Genomic DNA, 6,778 nt, shown 5'->3' on the forward strand with positions numbered 1-6,778 from the left:
GTTGTGATCGTCCAACCTGTCCCGGATCCTAGCCGTCATCTTTTCCATGAGTTCTACCAGAATTGCTTTTAAAGCACTCTGTCTAACCCATAGATGTATCCATAGGAATGCTCCCCATTATCTATGCGAAAAAATAAAACCTCATAATCCCAATCGCGTATTGCGATCCACCAATCAAAATCTACTCCAGATACCGAAAGCCAACCACAAATCCAAAGGAGATAGAAGATTCGCGGTCCAGGGTCCCAGACTATGGAACGCTTTACCAACCAGCATTCGGTTGGAGGAGAACCACTTAGCATTCAGGAGAAAGATCAAAACTCATCTCTTTTGATATCAAAGGAGACAGGAACAACAAGCGCCCAGAGGTGATTTAGTTTGCATGTGCCGCGCTATATAAGTTTTCATTCATTCATTCAGTGTAAATGTAGACATTAAGCTTTAAGGTTAATTAAAAAATATCACAGGTACCCGAGTGTACTGCGCTCGGTATATGTTGGCGGCCACGTTCAAACACAGTGCGGGAAGCGAGCATCAGCGTTTACCACCAACATCTCAGTCACTTTATTACAGGTGATTATGTTTGATCGATGTAGGATCGGCTATAAGGGGAGGTTGGAGGCCGGTATCGTTTTGAGGCGTGTTTTATTATAGGAGTGTTATATATTGTAGATTAGGATAAGTTTGTATATGTTGTGTGTCTTATTCTTTGGGTGTGTTTTGGAGTGTTATATATATATATATTGTAGCTTAGGTCAAGTTTGGATTTCTTCTGGAGACGCTTTGAGTGGACATAACCGTTTTACCCCACTCAGCGGGTGTGGGCCTTAGAGAACAGAGTTCGCATATGGGCAGCACAAAGGTTTAGGAGTTAGCCTTGCAGCACAAGGACCCCTTGGTTCAAATCCTGACCAGGACGCTATCTGCATGGAGTTTGCATATTCTCCCTGTGCTTGCGTGGGTTTCCTCCGGGTACTCCGGTTTCCTCCCACACTACAAAGACATGCTACCTTGCGTTGGTGGTGCAGTGGTGAGCATAGCTGCCTTCCAAGCAGCTGACCCGGGTTCAATTCCCCGCCAACACCATCTCCAATACTTGCAGTCCTCAGAGAGAAAAGTGTTATACAAGGTCAATGCTGAGCATATATTAGCGGTGGAAAAAAGAATGAAGCCAATGTGTAGAATGTTTGAGGAAGAAAATGTCCCCCCCCAGAATCTATAGAAGGAGAACCCAGAAACTAATATATGCTTAGGCTGCGATCACACCTAGGCGTTCCGCATCACGGGCAAAATTACTGCGATTCCCGAATTGCCACAAAACGCGTGACACGCTGGTGATCCCGTTACTTTAAATGGCACCCCAATCATGGGACAATATTGTCACCTGACTAATCGTACATACAAAATCACGGGATGCTTGTTTCCCAAAAACAGCCCTGCGATTTGTCAGGCGACATCATGGCAAAATCACGCCTCGATTGGGGCGATATTGAAAGAAAAGGGATCGCAAGCGTGTCCCGTATTTTGCAGCGATTCGGGAATCCATAACACCGGGGTGTGACCAGAACCTCACCGTGTCCATCGCACAACAAGAAATTCCTGCACAGACTTCCCCCCAGCAGGAATATTAAACCCATACTCCCCCCAGCAAGAATATTACGCCCATACCCCCCCCCCAGCAGTAATATTACGCCCATACCCCCCCCCAGCAGGAATATTACATCCATACCCCCCCCCCAGCAGGAATATTACGTCCATACTCCCCCCAGCAGGAATATTACGCCCATACTCCCCCCAGCAGGAATATTACGCCCATACTCCCCCCAGCAGTAATATTACGCCCATACCCCCCCCCAGCAGGAATATTACGTCCATACCCCCCCCCCAGCAGGAATATTACGTCCATACTCCCCCCAGCAGGAATATTACGTCCATACTCCCCCCAGCAGGAATATTACGCCCATACTCCCCCCAGCAGGAATATTACGCCCATACTCCCCCCAGCAGGAATATTACGCCCATACTCCCCCCCCCAGCAGGAATATTACGCCCATACTCCCCCCCCAGCAGGAATATTACGCCCATACCCCCCCCCCCCCCAGCAGGAAAATTACAGCCATACTCCCCCCAGCAGGAACTTGGTCATCTCAAGGTCTATCTAGACGACAACTTAAAGAAGGGATTCATTAGGCCATCCACTTGACCTAAATGACTAATGATGATAAATAGAATCCACCTGTGTGTAATCAAGTCTTCGTATAAATGCACCTGCACTGTGATAGTCTCAGAGGTCCGTTTAAAGCGCAGAGAGCATCATGAAGAACAAGGAACACACCAGGCAGGTCCGAGATACTGTTGTGGAGAAGTTTAAAGCCGGATTTGGATACAAAAAGATTTCCCAAGCTTTAAACATCCCAAGGAGCATTGTGCAAGCGATAATATTGAAATGGAAGGAGTATCACGCCACTGCAAATCTACGAAGACCTGGCCGTCCCTCTAAACTTTCAGCTTATACAAGGAGAAGACTGATCAGAGATGCAGCCAAGAGGCCCATGATCACTCTGGATGAACTGCAGAGATCTACAGCCGAGGTGGGAGACTCTGTCCATAGGACAACGATCAGTCGTATACTGCACAAATCTGGCCTTTATGGAGTGGCAAGAAGAAAGACATTTCTTAAAGATATCCATAAAAAGTGTCGTTTAAAGTTTGCCACAAGCCACCTGGGAGACACACCAAACATGTGGAAGAAGGTGCTCTGGTCAGATGAAACCAAAATTTAACTTTTTGGCAACAATGCAAAATGTTATGTTTGGCGTAAAAGCAACACAGCTCATCACCCTGAACACACCATCCCCACTGTCAAACATGGTGGTGGCAGCATCATGGTTTGGGCCTGCTTTTCTTCAGCAGGAACAGGGAAGATGGTTAAAATTGATGGGAAGATGGATGGAGCCAAATACAGGACCATTCTGGAAGAAAACCTGAGGGAGTCTGCAAAAGACCTGAGACTGGGACGGAGAGAATGGCCAAGTCAAAGTCCAGACCTGAATCCAATTGAAAATCTGTGGAAAGATCTGAAAACTGCTGTTCACAAACGCTCTCCATCTAACCTCACTGAGCTCGAGCTGTTTTGCAAGGAGGAATGGGCAAAAATGTCAGTCTCTCGATGTGCAAAACTGATAGAGACATACCCCAAGCGACTTACAGCTGTAATCACAGCAAAAGGTGGCGCTACAAAGTATTAACTTACGGGGGCTGAATAATTTTGCACGCCCAATTTTTCAGTTTTTTATTTGTTAAAAAAGTTTGAAATATACAATAAATTTCGTTCCACTTCATGATTGTGTCCCACTTGTTGATTCTTCAAAAAAAATTACAGTTTTATATCTTTATGTTTGAAGCCTGAAATGTGACAAAAGGTCGCAAAGTTCAAGGGGGCCGAATACTTTCACAAGGCACTGTGTATGTATATATATATATATACACACATACACATACATATACACACTTTACAATCACTTTAAATGCCGCCAAGGTCAAACTATCATAGCATTGAAAACTGAAAAATTGTATTACAGGCTGGTACTCTAGTGGTTAAACACAATAAGAAACCTGATGCCAAACACACCAGATGTGCTATCGGAGCACTTACAGAAAAATGTCTGCAGTGTTATTTATCAATTTAATCTCATATTTTATTTTTTTCTGCTCTATATTTGCACAGCTTTTCTTTACTTGCAATGCCCCAGCACGTTCAGTATATTTCCTGGCCAAATAAGTGCACGTTAGGCGCGCTTTGTTCATAAGCTACTAAAGATTATGGACTTACAAAGAGGAAAAATGCAGCCTTTAGCTTTGATCAATCTTTGACAGTCTTGACAGTGTAATTGTACAGGTGGAGTGTATTATAGCCAGAATAACCTGTACCCATGTGTTTTATCTGTAGGAAAATAGACCCAAGAAAAAATAAAAAGCTGTCCATGTCTCCCTCTACGGGAGTGCGGGAACCACTAAAATTTCTAAAAGATCCAAAAATCTTTTACCATTCAGAGGAATGAAGAGAAAGTGTGCCCTCTTGTGGTCAGACAAGTAACTACTGCCCACTCTGAAAAAGCAATACAATTATATTTTCCCCAGGGGGACAAAGGTTACGCTGGAAGTATTGCTGTGTATTTGAGTACATTTCCCAACCAATGCATAAATGAGAAACACAATTGGTTTTTATAGGGCACAAGCTCGTCAATGCATTGCTTTGTGAAACTATCCTAAATTCGGTATTTCTGCTGTGAGGTCTTGTGTTTTCCTATTAAAGTTAATTGAATGGGGTCCTTAAAAAACTACCAACTAAACTCTAAAAAAATAGAAATAATAAAAAAGCTAAGTTCAGTATATCTCCCTCAGCGCACACGGAAAAGTGTCAATAAGAACAGTTAGCAGCTACTATATTAAACTAGAAACATCAAAAAAATATATGTCAAAGTAAAATACTAAAACATTAGCAGCGCTATAGTAATAAAAGTGTAAAAGATTATAGAAATCTGTGATGCTTACAGTCCATTTATAGTGAAGACATAAAATTTAATCCACTGGAGGAATCCACAAAAAAATTGAAAAATAGTGAAAATCCATTTAGAAGCAGCAGGTGAAATGTTGAATAGTTCCTCATTCATAGAGTCTGTGTCCACTCTCCTTCACCACACCGCATGTGTCAAAACTCTCTAGGTATTTCACTTACCAGATTGCACTGGATAATAGTAGGGCTGTGGAAATTAAAGATTAATTCCTCGATTAATCGTTAATTTTTTTGATCGATCAAAATTCTTTTGATTGGTACTAGTGGGTTACCATGTGCGGATCGGCACACCACGTGATCCGCGGAGCTCTGGTGCTGCCTCGGCCATAGGAAAGGCTGCGGCTTCAGCCTAGCTCCCGGAGCGGCGGCCATCTTGGTCCACCCGTTGGCGGCCTAGGTGAGCCTAGAGCATCGCGCTGACATCATTACCCGGCCTCAACTGCTCGTGTTCGGCCGGCTTCTCTGGTAAGACCAAGCAAGCACTAATCTTCCTATACAGTGGGGGAGATGTGGACCATATTACAGTGGGGGAGATGTCAGTGGATATTACAGTGGGGGAGATGTCTGCGGATATTACAGTGGGGGAGATGTCAGTGGATATTACAGTGGGGGAGATGTCAGTGGATATTACAGTGGGGGAGATGTCAGTGGATATTACAGTGGGGGAGATGTCAGTGGATATTACAGTGGGAGATGTTTGTGGATATTACAGTGGGAGAGAGGTCTGTGGATATTACAGTGGGGAGATGTCTGGATATTACAGTGGGGAGATGTTTGTGGATATTACAGTGGGAGAGAGGTCTGTGGATATTACAGTGGGAGAGAGGTCTGTGGATATTACAGTGGGGGGGAGATGTCTGTGGATATTACAGTGGGGAGATGTCTGTGGATATTACAGTGGGGGAGAGGTCTGTGGATATTACAGTGGGGGAGATGTCTGTGGATATTACAGTGGGGGAGATGTCTGTGGATATTACAGTGGGGGAGATGTCTGTGGATATTACAGTGGGGGAGATGTCTGTGGATATTACAGTGGGGGAGATGTCTGTGGATATTACAGTGGGGGAGATGTCTGTGGATATTACAGTGGGGGAGATGTCTGTGGATATTACAGTGGGGGAGATGTCTGTGGATATTACAGTGGGGGAGATGTCTGTGGATATTACAGTGGGGGAGAGGTCTGTGGATATTACAGTGGGGGAGATGTCTGTGGATATTACAGTGGGGGAGATGTCTGTGGATATTACAGTGGGGGAGATGTCTGTGGATATTACAGTGGGGGAGAGGTCTGTAGATATTACAGTGGGGACTATATATGGTGGTGATCCGAAAAACGTATGTGCATTATAATTAATCTAAATTATTCGATTAATCGATTAAAGAAAAAAAATTACTCAAACACAAAAATTTTAATCAGTAACAGCCCTTGATAATAGGCTTGTCACTCATAAGGTGTTGTCAGAACGCTGGTCAATGGTCATCTAGATAATTCTCATCACAAGCAAACCAAAAGAAAGGTGTAAATAATGTAATCCAGTACAACACTATTTTATTTGTTTGAAATATCTCACAATAACACACTTACAACGCAATTAAACAAACAAGGGCATGTAACACATCAATAAGATAGCCGCGCTTTCCTGTCTAACCTCTTCACTGCTCCCGCAGTGATCCCGGGTAAGGAAGACGAAAGGAAAGCCGACACTGTGAATAGCTGCGCAGCGACGTCTGACGCGTTCCTGTCATCACTTTCATCAGAGTGACGCTACGCAGCTATTCACGGTGTCGGCTTTCTTTCGTCTTTCTTACCCGGGATCACTGCGGGAGCATCTTATTGATGTGTTACATGCCCTCGTTTGTTTAATTGCTTTGTAAGTGTGTTATTGTGAGATATTTCAAATGAATAAAATAGTGTTGTACTGGATTACGCTATGTACACCTTTCTTTTGGTTTGCTTGTGATGAGCATTATCTAGATGACCATTGACCAGCGTTCTGACAACACCTTATGAGTGACAAGCCTATTGTCCAGTGCAATCTGGTAAGTGGAATACCTAGAGGGTGTTGACACATGTGGTGTGGTGAAGGAGATTGGACACAGACTTGGACTCCTGTTAATCCCGCTTTTCCTCTTTGAATGGACTATTCCACATTTCACCTGCTGCTTCTAAATGGATTTTCACTATTTTTCTAATTTTTAGTG

At 43.7% G+C, this 6,778-nt stretch overlaps 1 non-coding gene across 1 annotated transcript; it reads left to right on the forward strand.

The window, feature by feature from the left end:
• The first annotated feature begins 1,013 nt into the window (after positions 1-1,013).
• Positions 1,014-1,085, forward strand: TRNAG-UCC. Its single transcript has one exon. It is a non-coding gene; the product is annotated as a tRNA-Gly (tRNA).
• Positions 1,086-6,778: the final 5,693 nt, after the last annotated feature.

Source organism: Rana temporaria, chromosome 2 (genome assembly GCF_905171775.1).
Source record: "Rana temporaria chromosome 2, aRanTem1.1, whole genome shotgun sequence".
Taxonomy (NCBI): Eukaryota; Metazoa; Chordata; class Amphibia; order Anura; family Ranidae; genus Rana; species Rana temporaria.